The 26,953-nt window shown below is 47.5% G+C and overlaps 1 protein-coding gene across 1 annotated transcript in view; it reads right to left on the bottom strand.

Annotated features, from left to right (window-relative positions):
* Positions 1-26,953, bottom strand: part of PARP3 (poly(ADP-ribose) polymerase family member 3) — a 506,125-nt gene that overhangs the window by 335,524 nt on the left and 143,648 nt on the right. The gene's annotated exons all lie outside the window — the stretch shown is intronic.

The following is a 26,953-nucleotide window of genomic DNA, read 5'->3' as shown; positions in this document are numbered from 1 at the left end:
GTGAGGTACCATTTTTTTCAGGAGACCCGGGGGAACGCTGGGTCGGTGGAAATTTGTTGATCCACGCAGATTCCAGAACTTTCCACCACAGAAATGTGAGGAAAATGTGTTTTATTTGTCAATTTCTTAGCTTTGCAAGGGATTCTGGGTAACAGAACCTGGTGGTAGGCAGTCGAGTCACCCCATCCTGAATTCCCCTGGGTGTCTAGTTTTCAACAAGCATTGGCATAGCCAATAGGTCTCGCTTTTGGGACCTTACAAGTATTTAGTTATGCAGCATAATATGTGCTCATGTTTTATGTGGATTAGACCAATGTGAGGCTTTACAATCTGGTTGGCAGTTTCACAATATCCTTTAATAAGAAATACGGTAACCTCGTGTCTTGCTAGACACCGTAGCAGCGCACCTGGAAAAGGTTTGTTAGGCAAAAGCTGCCGAGTTTGAAGCTGCGTAACCAGGCTCGAGTCTCGGCAGGGACGCTCAACATGCAGTGATTCTGGGCTGGTCACTTAATCTCTAACAAAAATGAATGTGTCCTTCTATAACGAAACGGGTGCTAAGTAAAGCGCTCCAATACCGTCGGTCGAGTTCGCGCTATATAAAACTGAAAAGAAAACAAACTGTTATGCGTGCAGTGGGCTGTCCTGCCTTTAGAAAGAGGGACCAGTTCCCCAGACTCACTGTACTAGCCTCAAACTGAAGCACAACCCCAAATGTAAAATCTCTAGTGCCAATGACTTGTTACCCGGGGTCTATAGTATATTACAATAAGTGTTCTCTGGCCCCAGTCACATGGAAAATGATGCGGTTTAACCAGGAATTAAGCCGCGCTGTTGTAAGTATGTAAAGCTCGGAGTATTACCGACTTCATTTTGGGACTGAGCGGTATCCTTGGCCTTTGAGAAAAAGAAGAAATGTAGGAAAGCCAGCTGTGGGCTAAGTGCATAGGAAAAACAAGTGTCCTTCAGCCCCGGTATTCCAGTCTAAGGCGGAGGCTTCCAGTTCAGAAATTTTTATGTAGAAGGACGTGCTCAGCATTTTTACATAAAGTTATCATTCAATGTGCACTATAATCAAATGTGGGCTACAGTGACTTCTTTGTGGATACTATGGACTCCATTGGTCCAAATCACTGTGCTAACAGCACAGGGGACCTGCATATCCATTTGTGGCCGCAAGCTGTGTGTACGCGTTAAAATAAAAGGATCTTGTTTTTATGTAGGTTTGCTTTCTAAGCGTCTAAGCGCTGTACAGTCGACGTGCATGCCTATTTTATATATGGTTGTCCAAGCGCACCCAATGTGTATGCTGCATGTTGTGTGGGAATGCTGTGTGTTTGTGTACCCCGCTCGTTAAACACATATGCAGGGTTTGCTTTTAAAGGATGTTTTCCAAGGTAGATATTAAGACAGTTCTATTTATGTTCCGAATTTGTGGGGGTCTTTGTGTGTTTATGTGTAGTGGTGTGCTTATCTTTGTGTGAGGGCCAATGTGTCTGTGTGTTTGCCCGATTGTGTGCGTTTGTTTTTGTGTACGTGTGTGCCTGTGCGTTTGTTTCACCGTGTGCTTTCACTGTGGTCCAAATCAGTGTGCAATACAGAGGAAAAGGATAGTGGGAAATGTTTAACAAAGTGGAAAAAATGTGAAAAGGAAGGCGGACAGCTCATGAGAGATGTGTAAAAAGATAGAAAGGATTGCAAAAACAGGAGAAAAGTCGGGACAGCAGAAAAGTGTAAAATGTGTAAAAGAGAGGGAGCAGAGTGTAGACAGGAAGGAAGCAGGACCGTGAAAAAAGGATTAACAGGCGGCACATATTGGGAGATGTGTAAAGGGGCTGGAGAGGAATTCAGATTACCGCGCTCATTTTGCGTGTGCACTTGCATATTAATTTCACTGAATGTCTTTGTTGCACGTACACTTAGCTACAGAGGGAAGAGAACCTTCAGAGCCACACACACAGAAATAAAACATGCACAAACGTGCCAGTCACAAATAAAAATGTTTAAAACGGTCACACAGAACAGCCTTGCTAAAAAAATAAGTTAATGTCCTGTAAGTCTGAAGGTTGTGTTCATTTGTTAAAAAAAAGTAAAAAATAACCCATCACAAAATCAAATAAAACAAGTTACAATGAGCGTGCACCTCTCGGGCCGAGGAGAAAGACTTCACCTGCCAGTGAAACAAGATTACACGGATCCAACCGCCCGAAGCCTGCCAGGCATTTAAATTAGTGAAAGAGCGGCCGGAGATCAAAGGAAGGGTGAAAAAAAAAGCAATTAGAGGGGAGGAGATGGGAGGCCAGCGCAGCCACTGCCAAACGAGTCACGGCCTGCGGCAGTGAATAGGTGACGGGGGGGCGGGGAGCAGAGCTGTGTGAGGAACAGATGGGAAGGCTCGTGCATGAGAGACAGTCACGTGATTGGGATTTACGTGCACTGTCCAAAATCCGCCGCTGCCTTTGAGGTGGGGGGAGGAAGCGACAGGAGCTGAAAACGTGCTCGAGGGAGAGGTGGGGGGAGGAAGCGACAGGAGCTGGGGGAGAGGGTACACCGAACAGGAGGAAGGGAAGGCTAAGAAAGCAAGCTGGGTCAAGGAAGGGGGAGAAAAGGAGCGCTGGGACGTGGAATACATGTACGTAGAAAGGCTGTGTTTGGGGGAGAGAGAGGGGAGGTGCTGGTGTGGGAGGGGGGAGGTGCTGGTGTGGGAGGGGGGAGGTGCTGGTGTGGGAGGAGTGCTGCTAGGGCAAGGCTGTGTTTGCGGGGAGAGAGGGGAGGTGCTGGTGTGGGAGGGGGGAGGTGCTGGTGTGGGAGGAGTGCTGCTACGGCAAGGCTGTGTTTGCGGGGAGAGAGAGGGGAGGTGCTGGTGTGGGAGGGGGGAGTTGCTGGTGTGGGAGGAGTGCTGCTAGGGGAGGAGAAGCCCTGGCCGTGAATGCTCGTGCATGTTTGCTCACGTGATTCACGTGAACTGCAAGAAAACCGCGGGGCTGAAAGCCCTTGGTTTGAACAGGATTTTGCCGACATGAATTCTCGCTCCGCTCGATGCGCATGCGCGCATCGATAGGTCGCGAGACCTAAAAATGTATAGGTTTGCTAGGTTTCCCTAGGTGTCGGCAAAGCTAGGGTTCAAAAACAAAAGGTAGGCTCTTTGCCAAAAAAGGGCACGATGTCACTGCGAAATTGAGGTGCGACCACGTTGCGTTTTGCACTGTTTCCTGTCGCAGGCACTAGGCAGACCCAGGCAAGTGAGGTACCATTTTTTTCGTGAGACCCGGGGGAACGCTGGGTGGGTGGAAATTTGTTGATCCACGCAGATTCCAGAACTTTTCACCAAAGAAATGTGAGGAAAATGCGTTTTTTTTGTCAATTTCTTAGCTTTGCAAGTGATTCTGGGTAACAGAACCTGGTGGTAGGCAGTCGAGTCACCCCATCCTGTATTCCCCTGGGTGTCTAGTTTTCAAAAATGTATAGGTTTGCTAGGTTTCCCTAGGTGCCGGCAGAGCTAGGGTTCAAAAACAAAAGGTAGGCTCTTTGCCAAAAAAGGGCACGATTTCACTGCGAAATTGAGATGCAAACATGTTACGTTTTGCGCTGTTTCCTGTCACAGGCACTAGGCCAACCCAGGCAAGTGAGGTACCATTTTTTTCGGAAGACCTGAGGGAACGCTGGGTGGGTGTAAATTTGTTGATCCACGCAGATTCCAGAACTTTCCACCACAGAAATGTCAGGAAAATGCGTTTTTTTTGTCAATTTCTTAGCTTTGCAAGGGGTTCTGGGTAACAGAACTTGGTAGTAGGCAGTCGAGTCACCCCATCCTGAATTCCCCTGGGTGTCTAGTTTTAAAAAATATATAGGTTTCCCTAGGTGCCGGCAGAGCTAGGGTTCAAAAACAAAAGGTAGGCTCTTTGACAAAAAAGGGCACGTTTCACTGCGAAATTGAGATGCAAACATGTTACGTTTTGCGCTGTTTCCTGTCGCAGGCACTAGGCCGACCCAGGCAAGTGAGGTACCATTTTTTTCGGGAGACCTGGGGGAACGCTGGGTGGGTGGAAATTTGTTGATCCACGCAGATTCCAGAACTTTCCACCACAGAAATGTCAGGAAAATGCGTTTTTTTATCAATTTCTTAGCTTTGCGAGGGGTTCTGGGTAACAGAACCTGGTGGTAGGCAGTCGAGTCACCCTATTCTGAATTCCCCTGGGTGTCTAGTTTTCAAAAATGTATAGGTTTGCTAGGTTTCCCTAGGTGCCGGCAGAGCTAGGGTTCAAAAACAAAAGGTAGGCTCTTTGCCAAAAAAGGGCACATTTTCACTGCAAAATTGCGGTGCGACCATGTTGCGTTTTGCGCTGTTTCCTGTCGCAGGCACTAGGCCGACCCAGGCAAGTGAGGTACCATTTTTTTCGGGAGACCTGGGGGAACGCTGGGTGGGTGAAAAATTGTTGACCCACGCAGATTCCAGAACTTTCCACCACAGAAATGTCAGGAAAATGCGTTTTGTTTGTCAATTTCTTAGCTTTGCAAGGGGTTCTGGGTAACAGAACCTGGTGGTAGGCAGTCGAGTCACCCCATCCTAAATTCCCCTGGGATTCTAGTTTCCAAAAATGTATAGGTTTGCTAGGTTTCCCTAGGTGCCGGCAGAGCTAGGGTTCAAAAACAAAAGGTAGGCTCTTTGCCAAAAAAGGGCACGATTTCACTGCGAAATTGAGATGCAAACATGTTACGTTTTGCGCTGTTTCCTGTCACAGGCACTAGGCCAACCCAGGCAAGTGAGGTACCATTTTTTTCGGGAGACCTGAGGGAACGCTGGGTGGGTGTAAATTTGTTGATCCACGCAGATTCCAGAACTTTCCACCACAGAAATGTCAGGAAAATGCGTTTTTTTTGTCAATTTCTTAGCTTTGCAAGGGGTTCTGGGTAACAGAACCTGGTGGTAGGCAGTCGAGTCACCCCATCCTGTATTCCCCTGGGTGTCTAGTTTTCAAAAATGTATAGGTTTGCTAAGTTTCCCTAGGTGCCGGCAGAGCTAGGGTTCAAAAACAAAAGGTAGGCTCTTTGCCAAAAAAGGGCACGATTTCACTGCGAAATTGAGATGCAAACATGTTACGTTTTGCGCTGTTTCCTGTCACAGGCACTAGGCCAACCCAGGCAAGTGAGGTACCATTTTTTTCGGGAGACCTGAGGGAACGCTGGGTGGGTGTAAATTTGTTGATCCACGCAGATTCCAGAACTTTCCACCACAGAAATGTCAGGAAAATGCGTTTTTTTTGTCAATTTCTTAGCTTTGCAAGGGGTTCTGGGTAACAGAACTTGGTAGTAGGCAGTCGAGTCACCCCATCCTGAATTCCCCTGGGTGTCTAGTTTTAAAAAATATATAGGTTTGCTAGGTTTCCCTAGGTGCCGGCAGAGCTAGGGTTCAAAAACAAAAGGTAGGCTCTTTGACAAAAAAGGGCACGTTTCACTGCGAAATTGAGATGCAAACATGTTACGTTTTGCGCTGTTTCCTGTCGCAGGCACTAGGCCGACCCAGGCAAGTGAGGTACCATTTTTTTCGGGAGACCTGGGGGAACGCTGGGTGGGTGGAAATTTGTTGATCCACGCAGATTCCAGAACTTTCCACCACAGAAATGTCAGAAAAATGCATTTTTTTATCAATTTCTTAGCTTTGCGAGGGGTTCTGGGTAACAGAACCTGGTGGTAGGCAGTCGAGTCACCCCATTCTGAATTCCCCTGGGTGTCTAGTTTTCAAAAATGTATAGGTTTGCTAGGTTTCCCTAGGTACCGGCAGAGCTAGGGTTCAAAAACAAAAGGTAGGCTCTTTGCCAAAAAAGGGCACATTTTCACTGCAAAATTGCGGTGCGACCATGTTGAGTTTTGCGCTGTTTCCTGTCGCAGGCACTAGGCCGACCCAGGCAAGTGAGGTACCATTTTTTTCGGGAGACCTGGGGGAACGCTGGGTGGGTGAAAAATTGTTGACCCACGCAGATTCCAGAACTTTCCACCACAGAAATGTCAGGAAAATGCGTTTTGTTTGTCAATTTCTTAGCTTTGCAAGGGGTTCTGGGTAACAGAACCTGGTGGTAGGCAGTCGAGTCACCCCATCCTAAATTCCCCTGGGTTTCTAGTTTCCAAAAATGTATAGGTTTGCTAGGTTTCCCTAGGTGCCGGCAGAGCTAGGGTTCAAAAACAAAAGGTAGGCTCTTTGCCAAAAAAGGGCACGATTTCACTGCGAAATTGAGATGCAAACATGTTACGTTTTGCGCTGTTTCCTGTCGCAGGCACTAGGCCGACCCAGGCAAGTGAGGTACCATTTTTTTCGGGAGACCTGAGGGAACGCTGGGTGGGTGTAAATTTGTTGATCCACGCAGATTCCAGAACTTTCCACCACAGAAATGTCAGGAAAATGCGTTTTTTTATCAATTTCTTAGCTTTGCGAGGGGTTCTGGGTAACAGAACCTGGTGGTAGGCAGTCGAGTCACCCCATTCTGAATTCCCCTGGGTGTCTAGTTTTCAAAAATGTATAGGTTTGCTAGGTTTCCATAGGTGCCGGCAGAGCTAGGGTTCAAAAACAAAAGGTAGGCTCTTTGCCAAAAAAGGGCACATTTTCACTGCAAAATTGCGGTGCGACCATGTTGCGTTTTGCGCTGTTTCCTGTCGCAGGCACTAGGCCGACCCAGGCAAGTGAGGTACCATTTTTTTCGGGAGACCTGGGGGAACGCTGGGTGGGTGAAAAATTGTTGACCCACGCAGATTCCAGAACTTTCCACCACAGAAATGTCAGGAAAATGCGTTTTGTTTGTCAATTTCTTAGCTTTGCAAGGGGTTCTGGGTAACAGAACCTGGTGGTAGGCAGTCGAGTCACCCCATCCTAAATTCCCCTGGGAACTAGTTTCCAAAAATGTATAGGTTTGCTAGGTTTCCCTAGGTGCCGGCAGAGCTAGGGTTCAAAAACAAAAGGTAGGCTCTTTGCCAAAAAAGGGCACGATTTCACTGCGAAATTGAGATGCAAACATGTTACGTTTTGCGCTGTTTCCTGTCACAGGCACTAGGCCAACCCAGGCAAGTGAGGTACCATTTTTTTCGGGAGACCTGAGGGAACGCTGGGTGGGTGTAAATTTGTTGATCCACGCAGATTCCAGAACTTTCCACCACAGAAATGTCAGGAAAATGCGTTTTTTTTTGTCAATTTCTTAGCTTTGCAAGGGGTTCTGGGTAACAGAACTTGGTAGTAGGCAGTCGAGTCACCCCATCCTGAATTCCCCTGGGTGTCTAGTTTTAAAAAATATATATGGGTTTGCTAGGTTTCCCTAGGTGCCGGCAGAGCTAGGGTTCAAAAACAAAAGGTAGGCTCTTTGACAAAAAAGGGCACGTTTCACTGCGAAATTGAGATGCAAACATGTTACGTTTTGCGCTGTTTCCTGTCGCAGGCACTAGGCCGACCCAGGCAAGTGAGGTACCATTTTTTTCGGGAGACCTGGGGGAACGCTGGGTGGGTGGAAATTTGTTGATCCACACAGATTCCAGAACTTTCCACCACAGAAATGTCAGGAAAATGCGTTTTTTTATCAATTTCTTAGCTTTGCGAGGGGTTCTGGGTAACAGAACCTGGTGGTAGGCAGTCGAGTCACCCCATTCTGAATTCCCCTGGGTGTCTAGTTTTCAAAAATGTATAGGTTTGCTAGGTTTCCCTAGGTGCCGGCAGAGCTAGGGTTCAAAAACAAAAGGTAGGCTCTTTGCCAAAAAAGGGCACATTTTCACTGCAAAATTGCGGTGCGACCATGTTGCGTTTTGCGCTGTTTCCTGTCGCAGGCACTAGGCCGACCCAGGCAAGTGAGGTACCATTTTTTTCGGGAGACCTGGGGGAACGCTGGGTGGGTGAAAAATTGTTGACCCACGCAGATTCCAGAACTTTCCACCACAGAAATGTCAGGAAAATGCGTTTTGTTTGTCAATTTCTTAGCTTTGCAAGGGGTTCTGGGTAACAGAACCTGGTGGTAGGCAGTCAAGTCACCCCATCCTAAATTCCCCTGGGCTTCTAGTTTCCAAAAATGTATAGGTTTGCTAGGTTTCCCTAGGTGCCGGCAGAGCTAGGGTTCACAAACAAAAGGTAGGCTCTTTGCCAAAAAAGAGCACGTTTTCACTGCACAATTACGGTGCAACCACGTTGCGTTTTGCGCTGTTTCCTGTCTCAGGCACTAGGCAGACCCAGGTAAGTGAGGTACCATTTTTTTCGGGAAACCCGGGGGAATGCTGGGTGGGTGGAAATGTGTTGATCCACGCAGATTCCAGAACTTTCCACCACAGAAATGTGAGGAAAATGCGTTTTTTTTGTCAATTTCTTAGCTTTGCAAGGGATTCTGGGTAACAGAACCTGGTGGTAGGCAGTCGAGTCACCCCATCCTGTATTCCCCTGGGTGTCTAGTTTTCAAAAATGTATAGGTTTGCTAGGTTTCCCTAGGTGCCGGCAGAGCTAGGGTTCAAAAACAAAAGGTAGGCTCTTTGCCAAAAAAGGGCACAAATTCACTGCGAAATTGAGGTGCGACCATGTTGCGTTTTGCGCTGTTTCCTGTCGCAGGCACTAGGCCGACCCAGGCAAGTGAGGTACCATTTTGTTTGGGAGACCTGGGGGAACGCTGGGTGGGTGGAAATTTGTTAATCCATGCAGATTCCAGAACTTTCCACCACAGAAATGTCAGGAAAATGCGTTTTTTTGTCAATTTCTTAGCTTTGCCAGGGGTTCTGGGTAACAGAACCTGGTAGTAGGCAGTCGAGTCACCCCATCCTGAATTCCCCTGGGTGTCTAGATTTCAAAAATGTATAGGTTTGCTAGGTTTCCCTAGGTGCCGGCAGAGCTAGGGTTCAAAAACAAAAGGTAGGCTCTTTGCCAAAAAAGGGCACATTTTCACTGCGAAATTGCGGTGCGACCATGTTGCGTTTTGCGCTGTTTCCTGTCGCAGGCACTAGGCCGACCCAGGCAAGTGAGGTACCATTTTTTCGGGAGACCTGGGGGAACGCTGGGTGGGTGGAAATTTGTTGACCCACGCAGATTCCAGAACTTTCCACCACAGAAATGTCAGGAAAATGCGTTTTTTTTGTCAATTTCTTAGCTTTGCAAGGGGTTCTGGGTAACAGAACCTGGTGGTAGGCAGTCGAGTCACCCCACCCTGAATTCCCCTGGGTTTCTAGTTTCCAGAAATGTATAGGTTTGCTAGGTTTCCCTAGGTGCCGGCAGAGCTAGGGTTCAAAAACAAAAGGTAGGCTCTTTGCCAAAAAAGAGCACGTTTTCACTGCACAATTGCGGTGCAACCACGTTGCGTTTTGCGCTGTTTCCTGTCTGAGGCACTAGGCAGACCCAGGTAAGTGAGGTACCATTTTTTTCGGGAAACCCGGGGGAATGCTGGGTGGGTGGAAATGTGTTGATCCACGCAGATTCCAGAACTTTCCACCAAAGAAATGTGAGGAAAATGCGTTTTTTTTGGTCAATTTCTTAGCTTTGCAAGGGATTCTGGGTAACAGAACCTGGTGGGGGGAGTCGAGTCACCCCATCCTGAATTCCCCTGGGTGTGTAGTTTTCAAAAATGTATAGGTTTGCTAGGTTTCCCTAGGTGCCGGCAGAGCTAGGGTGCAAAAACTACAGCCAGGCACTTTGCCATAAAAGGGTCCATTTTTAACTGCAAAATTGAGGTGTGACCACGTTGCATTTTGCGCCGTTTCCTGTCGCAGGCACAAGGCCGACCCACACAAGTGAGGTACCGTTTTTTTCGGGAAACCCGGGGGAACGCTGGGTGGGTGGAAATTTGTTGATCCACGCAGATTCCAGAACTTTACACCACAGAAATGTGAGGAAAATGCGTTTTTTTTGTTGTCAATTTCTTAGCTTTGCAAGGGATTCTGGGTAACAGAACCTGGTGGTAGGCAGTCGAGTCACCCCATCCTGTATTCCCCTGGTTGTCTAGTTTTCAAAAATGTATAGGTTTGCTAGGTTTCCCTAGGTGCCGGCAGAGCTAGGGTTCAAAAACAAAAGGTAGGCTCTTTGCCAAAAAAGGGCACAAATTCACTGCGAAATTGAGGTGCGACCACGTTGCGTTTTGCGCTGTTTCCTGACGCAGGCACTAGGCAGACCCAGGCAAGTGAGGTACCATTTTTTTCGGGAGACCTGGGGGAACGCTGGGTGGGTGGAAATTTGTTGATCCACGCAGATTCCAGAACTTTCCACCACAGAAATGTCAGGAAAATGTGTTTTTTTGTCAATTTCTTAGCTTTGCAAGGGGTTCTGGGTAACAGAACCTGGTAGTAGGCAGTCGAGTCACCCCATCCTGAATTCCCCTGGGTGTCTAGATTTCAAAAATGTATAGGTTTGCTAGGTTTCCCTAGGTGCCGGCAGAGCTAGGGTTCAAAAACAAAAGGTAGGCTCTTTGCCAAAAAAGGGCACATTTTCACTGCAAAATTGCGGTGCGACCATGTTGCGTTTTGCGCTGTTTCCTGTCGCAGGCACTAGGCCGACCCAGGCAAGTGAGGTACCATTTTTTTCAGGAGACCTGGGGGAACGCTGGGTGGGTGGAAATTTGTTGACCCACGCAGATTCCAGAACTTTCCACCACAGAAATGTCAGGAAAATGCATTTTTTTGTCAATTTCTTAGCTTTGCAAGGGGTTCTGGGTAACAGAACCTGGTGGTAGGCAGTCGAGTCACCCCACCCTGAATTCCCCTGGGTTTCTAGTTTCCAAAAATGTATAGGTTTGCTAGGTTTCCCTAGGTGCCGGCAGAGCTAGGGTTCAAAAACAAAAGGTAGGCTCTTTGCCAAAAAAGGGCACATTTTCACTGCGAAATTGCGGTGCGACCATGTTGCGTTTTGCGCTGTTTCCTGTCGCAGGCACTAGGCCGACCCAGGCAAGTGAGGTACCATTTTTTCGGGAGACCTGGGGGAACGCTGGGTGGGTGGAAATTTGTTGACCCACGCAGATTCCAGAACTTTCCACCACAGAAATGTCAGGAAAATGCGTTTTTTTTGTCAATTTCTTAGCTTTGCAAGGGGTTCTGGGTAACAGAACCTGGTGGTAGGCAGTCGAGTCACCCCACCCTGAATTCCCCTGGGTTTCTAGTTTCCAGAAATGTATAGGTTTGCTAGGTTTCCCTAGGTGCCGGCAGAGCTAGGGTTCAAAAACAAAAGGTAGGCTCTTTGCCAAAAAAGAGCACGTTTTCACTGCACAATTGCGGTGCAACCACGTTGCGTTTTGCGCTGTTTCCTGTCTGAGGCACTAGGCAGACCCAGGTAAGTGAGGTACCATTTTTTCCGGGAAACCCGGGGGAATGCTGGGTGGGTGGAAATGTGTTGATCCACGCAGATTCCAGAACTTTCCACCACAGAAATGTGAGGAAAATGCGTTTTTTTTGGTCAATTTCTTAGCTTTGCAAGGGATTCTGGGTAACAGAACCTGGTGGGGGGAGTCGAGTCACCCCATCCTGAATTCCCCTGGGTGTGTAGTTTTCAAAAATGTATAGGTTTGCTAGGTTTCCCTAGGTGCCGGCAGAGCTAGGGTGCAAAAACTACAGCCAGGCACTTTGCCATAAAAGGGTCCATTTTTAACTGCAAAATTGAGGTGTGACCACGTTGCATTTTGCGCCGTTTCCTGTCGCAGGCACAAGGCCGACCCACACAAGTGAGGTACCGTTTTTTTCGGGAAACCCGGGGGAACGCTGGGTGGGTGGAAATTTGTTGATCCACGCAGATTCCAGAACTTTACACCACAGAAATGTGAGGAAAATGCGTTTTTTTTGTTGTCAATTTCTTAGCTTTGCAAGGGATTCTGGGTAACAGAACCTGGTGGTAGGCAGTCGAGTCACCCCATCCTGTATTCCCCTGGTTGTCTAGTTTTCAAAAATGTATAGGTTTGCTAGGTTTCCTTAGGTGCCGGCAGAGCTAGGGTTCAAAAACAAAAGGTAGGCTCTTTGCCAAAAAAGGGCACAAATTCACTGCGAAATTGAGGTGCGACCACGTTGCGTTTTGCGCTGTTTCCTGTCGCAGGCACTAGGCAGACCCAGGCAAGTGAGGTACCATTTTTTTCGGGAGACCTGGGGGAACGCTGGGTGGGTGGAAATTTGTTGATCCACGCAGATTCCAGAACTTTCCACCACAGAAATGTCAGGAAAATGTGTTTTTTTGTCAATTTCTTAGCTTTGCAAGGGGTTCTGGGTAACAGAACCTGGTAGTAGGCAGTCGAGTCACCCCATCCTGAATTCCCCTGGGTGTCTAGATTTCAAAAATGTATAGGTTTGCTAGGTTTCCCTAGGTGCCGGCAGAGCTAGGGTTCAAAAACAAAAGGTAGGCTCTTTGCCAAAAAAGGGCACATTTTCACTGCAAAATTGCGGTGCGACCATGTTGCGTTTTGCGCTGTTTCCTGTCGCAGGCACTAGGCCGACCCAGGCAAGTGAGGTACCATTTTTTTCAGGAGACCTGGGGGAACGCTGGGTGGGTGGAAATTTGTTGACCCACGCAGATTCCAGAACTTTCCACCACAGAAATGTCAGGAAAATGCATTTTTTTTGTCAATTTCTTAGCTTTGCAAGGGGTTCTGGGTAACAGAACCTGGTGGTAGGCAGTCGAGTCACCCCACCCTGAATTCCCCTGGGTTTCTAGTTTCCAAAAATGTATAGGTTTGCTAGGTTTCCCTAGGTGCCGGCAGAGCTAGGGTTCAAAAACAAAAGGTAGGCTCTTTGCCAAAAAAGAGCACATTTTCACTGCACAATTGCGGTGCAACCACGTTGCGTTTTGCGCTGTTTCCTGTCTCAGGCACTAGGCAGACCCAGGTAAGTGAGGTACCATTTTTTTCGGGAAACCCGGGGGAATGCTGGGTGGGTGGAAATGTGTTGATCCACGCAAATTCCAGAACTTTCCACCACAGAAATGTGAGGAAAATGCCTTTTTTTTGTCAATTTCTTAGCTTTGCAAGGGATTCTGGGTAACAGAACCTGGTGGTAGGCAGTCGAGTCACCCCATCCTGTATTCCCCTGTGTGTCTAGTTTTCAAAAATATATAGGTTTGCTAGGTTTCCCTAGGTGCCGGCAGAGCTAGGGTTCAAAAACAAAAGGTAGGCTCTTTGCCAAAAAAGGGCACGATTTCACTGCGAAATTGAGATGCAAACATGTTGCGTTTTGCGCTGTTTCCTGTCGCAGGCACTAGGCCGACCCAGGCAAGTGAGGTACCATTTTTTTCGGCAGATCTGGGGGAACGCTGGGTGATTGGAAATTTATTTATCCACGCAGATTCCAGAACTTTGCACCACAGAAATGTGTGGAAAATGCGTTTTTTTTGTCAATTTTTTAACTTTGCAAGGAATTCTGGGTAACAGAACCTGGTGGGGGGCAGTCGAGTCACCCTATCCTGAATTCCCCTGGGTGTCTAGTTTTCAAAAATGTATAGGTTTGCTAGGTTTCCCTAGGTGCCGGCAGAGCTAGGGTTCAAAAACAAAAGGTAGGCTCTTTGCCAAAAAAGGGCACATTTTCACTGCAAAATTGCGGTGCGACCATGTTGCGTTTTGCGCTGTTTCCTGTCGCAGGCACTAGGCCGACCCAGGCAAGTGAGGTACCATTTTTTTCAGGAGACCTGGGGGAACGCTGGGTGGGTGGAAATTTGTTGACCCACGCAGATTCCAGAACTTTCCACCACAGAAATGTCAGGAAAATGCATTTTTTTTGTCAATTTCTTAGCTTTGCAAGGGGTTCTGGGTAACAGAACCTGGTGGTAGGCAGTCGAGTCACCCCACCCTGAATTCCCCTGGGTTTCTAGTTTCCAAAAATGTATAGGTTTGCTAGGTTTCCCTAGGTGCCGGCAGAGCTAGGGTTCAAAAACAAAAGGTAGGCTCTTTGCCAAAAAAGAGCACGTTTTCACGGCACAATTGCGGTGCAACCACGTTGCGTTTTGCGCTGTTTCCTGTCTCAGGCACTAGGCAGACCCAGGTAAGTGAGGTACCATTTTTTTCGGGAAACCCGGGGGAATGCTGGGTGGGTGGAAATGTGTTGATCCACGCAGATTCCAGAACTTTCCACCACAGAAATGTGAGGAAAATGCCTTTTTTTTGTCAATTTCTTAGCTTTGCAAGGGATTCTGGGTAACAGAACCTGGTGGTAGGCAGTCGAGTCACCCCATCCTGTATTCCCCTGTGTGTCTAGTTTTCAAAAATATATAGGTTTGCTAGGTTTCCCTAGGTGCCGGCAGAGCTAGGGTTCAAAAACAAAAGGTAGGCTCTTTGCCAAAAAAGGGCACGATTTCACTGCGAAATTGAGATGCAAACATGTTACGTTTTGCGCTGTTTCCTGTCGCAGGCACTAGGCCGACCCAGGCAAGTGAGGTACCATTTTTTTCGGCAGATCTGGGGGAACGCTGGGTGATTGGAAATTTATTTATCCACGCAGATTCCAGAACTTTGCACCACAGAAATGTGTGGAAAATGCGTTTTTTTTGTCAATTTTTTAACTTTGCAAGGAATTCTGGGTAACAGAACCTGGTGGGGGGCAGTCGAGTCACCCTATCCTGAATTCCCCTGGGTGTCTAGTTTTCAAAAATGTATAGGTTTGCTAGGTTTCCCTAGGTGCCGGCAGAGCTAGGGTTCAAAAACAAAAGGTAGGCTCTTTGCCAAAAAAGACCACGTTTTTCACTGCAAAATTGCAGTGCAACCACGTTGCGTTTTGCGCTGTTTCCTGTCGCAGGCACTAGGCCGACCCAGGCAAGTGAGGTACCATTTTTTTCGGGAAACCCGGGGGAATGCTGGGTGGGTGGAAATTTGTTGATCCACGCAGATTCCAGAACTTTCCACCACAGAAATGTGAGGAAAATGCGTTTTTTTGTCAATTTCTTAGCTTTGCAAGGGATTCTGGGTAACAGAACCTGGTGGTAGGCAGTCGAGTCACCCCATCCTGAATTCCCCAGGGTGTCTACTTTTAAAAAATGTATAGGTTTGCTAGGTTTCCCTAGGTGCCGGCAGAGCTAGGGTTCAAAAACGAAAGGTAGGCTCTTTGACAAAAAAGGGCAAATTTTCACTGCGAAATTGCGGTGCGACCATGTTGCGTTTTGCCCTGTTTCCTGTCGCAGGCACTAGGCAGACCCAGGCAAGTGAGGTACCATATTTTTCGGGAGACCTGGGGGAACGCTGGGTGGGTGAAAATGTGTTGATCCATGCAGATTCCAGAACTTTCCACCACAGAAATGTGAGGAAAATGCGTTTTTTTGTCAATTTTTTAGCTTTGCAAGGGATTCTGGGTAACAGAACCTGGTGGGGGGAGTCGAGTCACCCCATCCTGAATTCCCCTGGGTGTGTAGTTTTCAAAAATGTATAGGTTTGCTAGGTTTCCCTAGGTGCCGGCAGAGCTAGGGTGCAAAAACTACAGCCAGGCACTTTGCCATAAAAGGGTCAATTTTTAACTGCAAAATTGAGGTGTGACCACGTTGCATTTTGCGCCGTTTCCTGTCGCAGGCACAAGGCCGACCCACACAAGTGAGGTACCGTTTTTTTTGGGAAACCCGGGGGAACGCTGGGTGGGTGGAAATTTGTTGATCCACGCAGATTCCAGAACTTTACACCACAGAAATGTGAGGAAAATGCGTTTTTTTTGTTGTCAATTTCTTAGCTTTGCAAGGGATTCTGGGTAACAGAACCTGGTGGTAGGCAGTCGAGTCACCCCATCCTGAATTCCCCAGGGTGTCTACTTTTAAAAAATGTATAGGTTTGCTAGGTTTCCTTAGGTGCCGGCAGAGCTAGCGTTCAAAAACGAAAGGTAGGCTCTTTGCCAAAAAAGGGCACATTTTCACTGCGAAATTGCGGTGCGACTACGTTGTGTTTTGCCCTGTTTCCTGTCGCAGGCACTAGGCAGACCCAGGCAAGTGAGGTACAAATTTTTTTCGGGAGACTTGGGGGGAACGCTGCGTGGGTGGAAATTTGTTGATCCACGCAGATTCCAGAACTTTCCACCACAGAAATGTGAGGAAAATGCGTTTTTTTTGTCAATTTCTTAGCTTTGCAAGGGATTCTGGGTAACAGAACCTGGTGGTAGGCAGTCGAGTCACCCCATCCTGAATTCCCCAGGGTGTCTACTTTTAAAAAATGTATAGGTTTGCTAGGTTTCCCTAGGTGCCGGCAGAGCTAGGGTTCAAAAACGAAAGGTAGGCTCTTTGACAAAAAAGGGCAAATTTTCACTGCGAAATTGCGGTGCGACCATGTTGCGTTTTGCCCTGTTTCCTGTCGCAGGCACTAGGCAGACCCAGGCAAGTGAGGTACCATATTTTTCGGGAGACCTGGGGGAACGCTGGGTGGGTGAAAATTTGTTGATCCATGCAGATTCCAGAACTTTCCACCACAGAAATGTGAGGAAAATGCGTTTTTTTGTCAATTTTTTAGCTTTGCAAGGGATTCTGGGTAACAGAACCTGGTGGGGGGAGTCGAGTCACCCCATCCTGAATTCCCCTGGGTGTGTAGTTTTCAAAAATGTATAGGTTTGCTAGGTTTCCCTAGGTGCCGGCAGAGCTAGGGTGCAAAAACTACAGCCAGGCACTTTGCCATAAAAGGGTCCATTTTTAACTGCAAAATTGAGGTGTGACCACGTTGCATTTTGCGCCGTTTCCTGTCGCAGGCACAAGGCCGACCCACACAAGTGAGGTACCGTTTTTTTCGGGAAACCCGGGGGAACGCTGGGTGGGTGGAAATTTGTTGATCCACGCAGATTCCAGAACTTTACACCACAGAAATGTGAGGAAAATGCGTTTTTTTGTTGTCAATTTCTTAGCTTTGCAAGGGATTCTGGGTAACAGAACCTGGTGGTAGGCAGTCGAGTCACCCCATCCTGAATTCCCCAGGGTGTCTACTTTTCAAAAATGTATAGGTTTGCTAGGTTTCCTTAGGTGCCGGCAGAGCTAGCGTTCAAAAACGAAAGGTAGGCTCTTTGCCAAAAAAGGGCACATTTTCACTGCGAAATTGCGGTGCGACTACGTTGTGTTTTGCCCTGTTTCCTGTGGCAGGCACTAGGCAGACCCAGGCAAGTGAGGTGCCATTTTTTTCGGGAGACTTGGGGGAACGCTGCGTGGGTGGAAATTTGTTGATCCACGCAGATTCCAGAACTTTCCACGACAGAAATGTGAGGAAAATGCGTTTTGTTTGTCAATTTCTTAGCTTTGCAAGGGGTTCTGGGTAACAGAACCTGGTGGTAGGCAGTCGAGTCACCCCATCCTGAATTCCCCTGGGTGTCTAGTTTTCAAAAATATATAGGTTTGCTAGGTTTCCCTAGGTGCCGGCAGAGCTAGAGTTCAAAAACAAAAGGTAGGCTCTTTGACAAAAAAGGGCACGATTTCACTGCGAAATTGAGATGCAAACATGTTACGTTTTGCACTGTTTCCTGTCGCAGGCACTAGGCCGACCCAGGCAAGTGAGGTACCATTTTTTTCGGGAGACCTGGGGGAACGCTGGGTGTGTGGAAATTTGTTGATCCACGCAGATTCCGGAACTTTCCACCACAGAAACGTGAGGGAAATGCATTTTTTTCACAATTTATTTAGCTTTGCAAGGGATTCTGGGTAACAGAACCTGGTGGGAGGCAATCGAGTCACCCCATCCTGAATTCCCCTGGGTGTCTAGTTTTCAAAAATGTATAGGTTTGCTAGGTTTCCCTAGGTGCCGGCAGAGCTAGGGTTCAAAAACAAAAGGTAGGCTCTTTGCCAAAAAAGGGCACGATTTCACTGCGAAATTGAGTTGCGACCACTTTGCGTTTTGCGCTGTTTCCTGTCGCAGGCACTAGGCAGACCCAGGCACGTGAGGTACCATTTTTTTCAGGAGACCCGGGGGAACGCTGGGTGGGTGGAAATTTGTTGATCCACGCAGATTCCAGAACTTTCCACCACAGAAATGTGAGGAAAATGTGTTTTGTCAATTTCTTAGCTTTGCAAGGGATTCTGGGTAACAGAACCTGGTGGTAGGCAGTCGAGTCACACCATCCCGAAGTCCCCTGGGTGTCTAGTTTTTAACAAGCATTGGCATAGCCAATAGGTCTCGCTTTTGGGACCTTACAAGTATTTAGTTATGCAGCATAATATGTGCTCATGTTTTATGTGGATTAGACCAATGTGAGGCTTTACAATCTGGTTGGCAGTTTCACAATATCCTTTAATAAGAAATACGGTAACCTTGTGTCTTGCTAGACACCGTAGCAGCGCACCTGGAAAAGGTTTGTTAGGCAAAAGCTGCCGAGTTTGAAGCTGCGTAACCAGGCTCGAGTCTCGGCAGGGACGCTCAACATGCAGTGATTCTGGGCTGGTCACTTAATCTCCTCGTGCCTAACAAGATTGAATGTGTCCTTCTGTAACGAAACGGGTGCTAAGTAAAGCGCTCCAATACCGTTGGTCGAGTTCGCGCTATATAAAACTGAAAAGAAAACAAACTGTTATGCGTGCAGTGGGCTGTCCTGCCTTTAGAAAGAGGGTCCAGTTCCCCAGACTCACTGTACTAGCCTCAAACTGAAGCACAACCCCAAATGTAAAATCTCTAGTGCCAATGACTTGTTACCCGGGGTCTATAGTATATTACAATAAGTGTTCTCTGGCCCCAGTCACATGGAAAATGATGCGGTTTAACCAGGAATTAAGCCGCGCTGTTGTAAGTATGTAAAGCTCGGAGTATTACCGACTTCATTTTGGGACTGAGCGGTATCCTTGGCCTTTGAGAAAAAGAAGAAATGTAGGAAAGCCAGCTGTGGGCTAAGTGCATAGGAAAAACAAGTGTCATTTAGCCCCGGTATTCCAGTCTAAGGCGGAGGCTTCCAGTTCAGAAATTTTTATGTAGAAGGACGTGCTCAGCATTTTTACATAAAGTTATCATTCAATGTGCACTATAATCAAATGTGGGCTACAGTGACTTCTTTGTGGATACTATGGACTCCATTGGTCCAAATCACTGTGCTAACAGCACAGGGGACCTGCATATCCATTTGTGGCCGCAAGCTGTGTGTGCGCGTTAAAATAAAAGGATCTTGTTTTTATGTAGGTTTGCTTTCTAAGCGTCTAAGCGCTGTACAGTCGACGTGCATGCCTATTTTATATATGGTTGTCCAAGCGCACCCAATGTGTATGCTGCATGTTGTGTGGGAATGCGGTGTGTTTGTGTACCCCGCTCGTTAAACACATATGCAGGGTTTGCTTTTAAAGGATGTTTTCCAAGGTAGATATTAAGACAGTTCTATTTATGTTCCGAATTTGTGGGGGTCTTTGTGTGTTTATGTGTAGTGGTGTGCTTATCTTTGTGTGAGGGCCAATGTGTCTGTGTGTTTGCCGGATTGTGTGCGTTTGTTTTTGTGTACGTGTGTGCCTGTGCGTTTGTTTCACCGTGTGCTTTCACTGTGGTCCAAATCAGTGTGCAATACAGAGGAAAAGGATAGTGGGAAATGTTTAACAAAGTGGAAAAATGTGAAAAGGAAGGCGGACAGCTCATGAGAGATGTGTAAAAAGATAGAAAGGATTGCAAAAACAGGAGAAAAGTCGGGACAGCAGAAAAGTGTGAAATGTGTACAAGAGAGGGAGCAGAGTGTAGACAGGAAGGAAGCCGGACCGTGAAAAAAGGATTAACAGGCGGCACATATTGGGAGATGTGTAAAGGGGCTGGAGAGGAATTCAGATTACCGCGCTCATTTTGCGTGTGCACTTGCATAGTAATTTCACTGAATGTCTTTGTTGCACGTACACTTAGCTACAGAGGGAAGAGAACCTTCAGAGCCACACACACAGAAATAAAACATGCACAAACGTGCCAGTCACAAATAAAAATGTTTAAAACGGTCACACAGAACAGCCTTGCTAAAAAAATAAGTTAATGTCCTGTAAGTCTGAAGGTTGTGTTCATTTGTTAAAAAAAAGTAAAAAATAACCCATCACAAAATCAAATAAAACAAGTTACAATGAGCGTGCACCTCTCGGGCCGAGGAGAAAGACTTCACCTGCCAGTGAAACAAGATTACACGGATCCAACCGCCCGAAGCCTGCCAGGCATTTAAATTAGTGAAAGAGCGGCCGGAGATCAAAGGAAGGGTGAAAAAAAAAGCAATTAGAGGGGAGGAGATGGGAGGCCAGCGCAGCCACTGCCAAACGAGTCACGGCCTGCAGCCGTGAATAGGTGACGGGGGGGGGCGGGGAGCAGAGCTGTGTGAGGAACAGATGGGAAGGCTCGTGCATGAGAGACAGTCACGTGATTGGGATTTACGTGCACTGTCCAAAATCCGCCGCTGCCTTTGAGGTGGGGGGAGGAAGCTACAGGAGCTGAAAACGTGCTCGAGGGAGAGGTGGGGGGAGGAAGCGACAGGAGCTGAGGGAGAGGGTACACCGAACAGGAGGAAGGGAAGGCTAAGAAAGCAAGCTGGGTCAAGGAAGGGGGAGAAAAGGAGCGCTGGGACGTGGAATACATGTACGTAGAAAGGCTGTGTTTGGGGGGAGAGAGGGGAGGTGCTGGTGTGGGAGGGGGGAGGTGCTGGTGTGGGAGGAGTGCTGCTAGGGCAAGGCTGTGTTTGCGGGGAGAGAGGGGAGGTGCTGGTGTGGGAGGGGGGAGGTGCTGGTGTGGGAGGAGTGCTGCTACGGCAAGGCTGTGTTTGCGGGGAGAGAGAGGGGAGGTGCTGGTGTGGGAGGAGGGAGTTGCTGGTGTGGGAGGAGTGCTGCTAGGGGAGGAGAAGCCCTGGCCGTGAATGCTCGTGCATGTTTGCTCACGTGATTCACGTGAACTGCAAGAAAACCGCGGGGCTGAAAGCCCTTGGTTTGAACAGGATTTTGCCGACATGAATTCTCGCTCCGCTCGATGCGCATGCGCGCATCGATAGGTCGCGAGACCTAAAAATTTATAGGTTTGCTAGGTTTCCCTAGGTGTCGACAAAGCTAGGGTTCAAAAACAAAAGGTAGGCTCTTTCCCAAAAAAGGGCACGATGTCACTGCGAAATTGAGGTGCGACCACGTTGCGTTTTGCACTGTTTCCTGTCGCAGGCACTAGGCAGACCCAGGCAAGTGAGGTACCATTTTTTTCGGGAGACTTGGGGGAACGCTGCGTGGGTGGAAATTTGTTGATCCACGCAGATTCCAGAACTTTCCACCACAGAAATGTGAGGAAAATGCATTTTTTTGTCAATTTCTTAGCTTTGCAAGGGATTCTGGGTAACAGAACCTGGTAGTAGGCAGTCGAGTCACCCCATCCTGAATTCCCCAGGGTGTCTACTTTTAAAAAATGGATAGGTTTGCTAGGTTTCCCTAGGTGCCGGCAGAGCTAGGGTTCAAAAACGAAAGGTAGGCTCTTTGACAAAAAAGGGCAAATTTTCACTGCGAAATTGCGGTGCGACCATGTTGCGTTTTGCCCTGTTTCCTGTCGCAGGCACTAGGCAGACCCAGGCAAGTGAGGTACCATATTTTTCGGGAGACCTGGGGGAACGCTGGGTGGGTGAAAATTTGTTGATCCATGCAGATTCCAGAACTTTCCACCACAGAAATGTGAGGAAAATGCGTTTTTTGTCAATTTTTTAGCTTTGCAAGGGATTCTGGGTAACAGAACCTGGTGGGGGGAGTCGAGTCACCCCATCCTGAATTCCCCTGGGTGTGTACTTTTCAAAAATGTATAGGTTTGCTAGGTTTCCCTAGGTGCCGGCAGAGCTAGGGTGCAAAAACTACAGCCAGGCACTTTGCCATAAAAGGGTCCATTTTTAACTGCAAAATTGAGGTGTGACCACGTTGCATTTTGCGCCGTTTCCTGTCGCAGGCACAAGGCCGACCCACACAAGTGAGGTACCGTTTTTTTCGGGAAACCCGGGGGAACGCTGGGTGGGTGGAAATTTGTTGATCCACGCAGATTCCAGAACTTTACACCACAGAAATGTGAGGAAAATGCGTTTTTTTTGTTGTCAATTTCTTAGCTTTGCAAGGGATTCTGGGTAACAGAACCTGGTGGTAGGCAGTCGAGTCACCCCATCCTGAATTCCCCAGGGTGTCTACTTTTCAAAAATGTATAGGTTTGCTAGGTTTCCTTAGGTGCCGGCAGAGCTAGCGTTCAAAAACGAAAGGTAGGCTCTTTGCCAAAAAAGGGCACATTTTCACTGCGAAATTGCGGTGCAACTACGTTGTGTTTTGCCCTGTTTCCTGTCGCAGGCACTAGGCAGACCCAGGCAAGTGAGGTACCATTTTTTTCGGGAGACTTGGGGGAACGCTGCGTGGGTGGAAATTTGTTGATCCACGCAGATTCCAGAACTTTCCACAACAGAAATGTGAGGAAAATGCGTTTTGTTTTGTCAATTTTTTAGATTTGCAAGGGATTCTGGGTAACAGAACCTGGTGGTAGGCAGTCGAGTCACCCCATCCTGAATTCCCCTGGGTGTGTAGTTTTCAAAAATGTATAGGTTTGTTAGGTTTCCCTAGGTGCCGGCAGAGCTAGGGTGCAAAAACTACAGCTAGGCACTTTGCCATAAAAGGGTCAATTTTTAACTGCAAAATTGAGGTGTGACCACGTTGCATTTTGCGCCGTTTCCTGTCGCAGGCACAAGGCCGACCCACACAAGTGAGGTACCGTTTTTATCGGGAGACTTAGGGTAATTCAAATTTGTAAATCAACTGTTATTACCTATTGAGTTTTCATGCATATCTCCCTTCCCAATGAAAGACATTGTGTAAAAAAAATCTTTTTGAAAAATGACCAATAATTCTCATGCTAGTATGAGTATTCCCAATTTTGAAAATGTGCAAATATATACTGTTTCTAAACTCTATAATTTGTACCCAATTCAGAAATACATAGGTGTCTTTCATACAGATTTTTCCATATATACATTTTCCAAGAATAAGTGCTCTATACCCAGTAAATAATAAAATACCATTGCAAGTTGCTGCTCAGTTTTTGGATCTGGGTTTGTTGGGTTCTTGGTGAAACTACAAGTCCTATATATCCCCACAACCAGGAAGGTCTAACGGATGTAACGCTATATTGCTTTCCAAGAGATGTCAAAATTACAAAGAAGTTATAGGTGAAAACGTTGAGACAAAAGGCTGTTTTTTCAAAACATTTTCAATTATTCCAATATTTAACTGTTAGTTTCTATAAAGAAACCTTCATGGATTTAGACAAATGACCCCTTTCTGAATTCAGCGGAGGGGTTAACAAAGACAAGACCATTGCAAGGTAAATGCGTGTTTGTTTTGAGAATCTGGTCACCCTATGCATGCGTCATGACTTTTTTTAGGTTTCGACCTGGCCGTAGCACCTGCGAAGCAGGTGCTCCGCCCAGGGCGAAATCTTATGATCCTACACTATGGGGCTTAGTCCCGCCTCTGTCTTCCATTGGCTAGCTCCATAAATGGAGGCTAGCCATTGGAAGAAATTGGCTGTCAATCACGCTTTCCCCGTGAAAACGCGGTTTGGGGGCGTTTCCGTGTCTTTTTTTAAGTCACGCCCTCACCTCTTCCCATTGGCTGGAATTTTACCTTCCAGCCAATGGGAAGGGGAGACCACGAAAAACACGCCCCCGAATACCTACAGGGCGCGCTGTGCTTTCAGTCGACAGCTCGTTTTCGGGAGGCGGTAGACTCCCGAATTTGAAGCCCAAAAGCCGCCGGAAGAAGTCCAGGTGAGTGCTTGGTTTAATTTTCTTGCCTTCCTGCCCCCCCCTCTCCGCTGTCCGTTCCCGCCCCCCCCCCTCCCGCTGTGTCCCACCTTCACAAAAAGTTGGACGGTGCCAGGTTTTCATTTGCGTTTCGGCTTGCAGGCATAGCTGCAGTCTGGTTCAGGAGTTCTCCGTACGTGTAGTATGGAAGGTTTATGTTTGCGCGATCGAGTACAGGCGGGCACGGTTCCACGTTGGTGGGAGGTGCACGTCTGCAGCCCAGGTTCCATATGCAGTGTATGTTGGCAGAATACATATTTAGGAATCACGGAGCAAGCGTCGCGGGGCTCTTCACGCCGCCTAGAAGCCACGAGCATCTGTTTATTGTGCCCGGGGTGCTATTTGCGTGCTCGTATGCAGACAGCACGGTGCCCAAATGGGATATTCCTGTCTGCAAACCTGTAGTTTGGTCTGCCCTGTTCCCATGATGCACTGGGCCAGGGACAGACTAATTTGCATATAGCCAGGTTCTGAGCTGGGATGGGGCAGTGAGCTAAATAACGGTGATGGATCAAGCCCTGATCTTTGGACTGGGTAAGAGTGGTCTGCCTAATTCAGACACTCTGTTCATCACCACCCCCTTTTCTGAATCGTTGCAAACCTGTAGTGGCACCGGGGCAGAGCGTGGACGGCGGCTGTGTGCACGAACACATAGAGGTGCTCTGAGGGCACGTAGCACACTTAGTATGTCGTGTGTCTGGGGATGTGTGCCTGCCTATGTGTGTGTGTGTGCCTGTATATGTGTGGTATCTGTGTGTGTGTGTGTGTGTGTGTGTGTGCGTGCGTAACTGGGCCTGTATGTGTATGCCTGGGCGTGTGTGCGCATCTGTGTATGTGTGCGTGCCTGGGCGTGTGTGTGTATCTGTGTGTGCATGCCTGTGTATGTTTGCCTGTGTATGTGAAAGCATCTGTGTGTGTGTGTGTTTGCCTGTGTATGTCAAAGCATGTGTGAGTGTGTGTGTGCGTGCCTCTGTGTGTGTGTGTGCGTCCGTGTCCAGGGCAATGCAATCCTGCACTACTGTCAAGATTAACATAAAAATGAATGTTATGTGTTTGTATCACATTTGCCGTTGTCAGAATAAAAAGAATGCTGATGTGGCCAGGCCTCGACATGGAGTTCCAATTAGCTGTTTCCCTCCAGCCTGAAGTGTGTTTTAGGTCAGGCGGAGCTCAGTGTCGTGGTTCAGGCGAGGGGCGAGCCGAGATCTGGCATTTTGTTATTTCGAAGCATGTTCCCACTGGTCAGAAATGTGAGCACACACGTGTTTTGAGTTAACTCTTGTTCCCACCCTCTTAGACAGATACGCACGCCCAGGCGTCCTTAGGACAGCAGCGTTTAATATGTGCGGTGTTATCGAGGAGTCTTACATGCTCATGTAAAATGAGCAAAGCAGGGTGCAGTATTGTTGGCGTGCATAGAGAGCGGAGAACAAATAGAAGAACTTTCATTTAGAAGTTTTAGGTAATTCACAGAAATATTGTCTGCCTAAACACAAAATCCCCCGAGTTGGAGGCTGTGATCTGTTTTCAATGACCTCTCGTGGGGAAACGGGAGGGGGGCAAGAGAGAGAGAGAGATCGGTGTCTGTCTCGGAGTGTCTCTTGCCTCTTCCTTACTGGTTGTTGCACAGCTCTGACTTTTTAGGTGTCTTAGTCTGTCTTTTTCTGTGTCTGTCTCCGAGTGTCTCTTGCCGCCTCCTTAGTGGACATTATAAGGCTCTGTCTTTTTGTAGGTCCTATTCTATCACTTTTTTGAGTCTGTCTCAGGGTGTCTCTCGTCACTCCCTTAGGGACTTTGTGGCAGCTCTGTCTCTTTCTAGGCGCTTGCCTGTCTTTTTTTGTAAATGTCTCTTTCTCAGAGTGTCTCTCGTCCCTCCCTTAGTGGACGTTGTGGAAGCTCTCCCTTTTTTTGGTCATACTCTGTCTCTTTTTGTGTCTATGTCTGTGTCTGTCTCAGAGTGTCTCTTGATGCTGCCCTACTGGATGCTGCGGCAGCACTGTCTTGTTGTAGACCGTAATCTATTTGTGTCTGTCTCACGTCTCCCCCTTTGGGTGTTATAATGAGAACACTCCAGTCTTTCGTCTGTAAGAGTGTCTCTTGTCGATCCGTTAGTGGATATTGCAGCAGCTCTGTCTGTTTGTAGATCCTCGTCTGTCTCTTTTTGAGTCTGTGGCAGGTCTGTCGCCTTTGTATGTCACAATGAGAACGCTTACGGCTTGGGTCTATCTCAAATACAGTCTGATAATGTATCTTGTCACTCCCTTAGTGGACCTTGTGGTAGCTACGTATGTTTGTAGGTCCTAGGCTATCTCTTTTTTTGTATGTCTCTGTGTCTCACGCAGTGTTTCTCTCTGCTCTCTTAGTGTTACAATGATAATGCTCAAATCTTTGGACTGTCTCAATGTCTTTCGCATAATGTCTCTTGTCGCTCCCTTAGTGGACATGGTGGCAGCTGTCTTTTTTTAGGTCCTAATATGTCTCTTTTTTTGTGTGTCGCTTTGTTTCTTGTTTTTGGTGTTACGATAAGAACACTCAAGACTTTGGTCTCTTCAGAATACCTCTTGTCGCTCCCTTAGTGGACATTTTGGCACCACAATCCTTTTGTAGGTTCCCGTCTGTCTCTTTTTGTAACTGTCCCTGTGTCTGTCTCCGAGTGCCTCTCTCTACTCCTCTTAGTGGATGTTGCGGCTGCTCCATCTTCTTCCGGATCCTAATCTGCCTTTTTAGTGCCTGTCTCAGTTTCTGGTTCATAATGTCTCTTGCCACTCCTTTAGTGAATGTTGCGGTGGCTTTGTCTTTACATCCTAGTCTGTCTCTTTTTGTGTTTATCTCTGTGTCTCTCGTCGCTCTCTTAGTCTTACAATGTCACTCTCAAGATGTCTCCTGCTGCTTCCTTAGTGGACGATGTGGTGACTCTCTCTATTTGTAGTTCCTCGTCTGTCTCTTTTTGTGTGTCTTTTTGGCTTTTCCCTTTGGGTGGTACAATGAGAACTTTTAGTACTTTGATTGGTCCCACTGTGCCTCACACTGCTCCCCAGACACAGATGCTTTCACATACACAGGCAAACACACATACAGATGATTTCACATACACAGGCAAACACACACAGATGCGCACACACACCCAGGAATTCACACACACACTGATGCGCACACACACACGCTATTGGCAATGTAAATGACAATGCCATTTATTTACCTGTTTTTAAAACCAACACATAAATACAAATTTTGTCATTTACAATGCCAATAGCTCTAACTTTTCCAAAGGCGAAACCGTTGCATTGTAAATGCTTGTTTGAGGATG

The sequence above is a fragment of the Lissotriton helveticus genome, chromosome 9, assembly GCF_964261635.1.
Source record: "Lissotriton helveticus chromosome 9, aLisHel1.1, whole genome shotgun sequence".
Lineage (NCBI taxonomy): Eukaryota > Metazoa > Chordata > Amphibia > Caudata > Salamandridae > Lissotriton > Lissotriton helveticus.
Note: the sequence above shows the minus strand (reverse complement) of the source record. Positions and strands in the feature narration are given on the sequence as shown.